Here is a 225-nt window from a genome sequence, read left to right on the forward strand (position 1 = left end):
CGATATCATTTAGCACTGCGACTTCACTATTCTACTACACACCTTTTCTACATCCGATACGGATGTTTGGTTATACAAAATTTAAGTTAAGATTCTGCACCTGTTACCAACATCTTTCATTAAATTCTAATCGCTGCCGAAAATTAGATTCCAATGATTCTGGTTTTGAACACTTTGAATAATGTTCTTAATGCTTATTATGTTAAAGATCTTGGTTATGAAAAT

General features: G+C 32.0%; 1 protein-coding gene across 1 annotated transcript in view; it reads right to left on the minus strand.

The window, feature by feature from the left end:
* Positions 1 to 225, minus strand: part of LOC119586015 — a gene marked incomplete at its 5' end in the record, with an annotated part of 5286 nt that overhangs the window by 779 nt on the left and 4282 nt on the right.

The sequence above is a fragment of the Penaeus monodon genome, chromosome 20 (genome assembly GCF_015228065.2).
Source record: "Penaeus monodon isolate SGIC_2016 chromosome 20, NSTDA_Pmon_1, whole genome shotgun sequence".
Classification (NCBI taxonomy): domain Eukaryota; kingdom Metazoa; phylum Arthropoda; class Malacostraca; order Decapoda; family Penaeidae; genus Penaeus; species Penaeus monodon.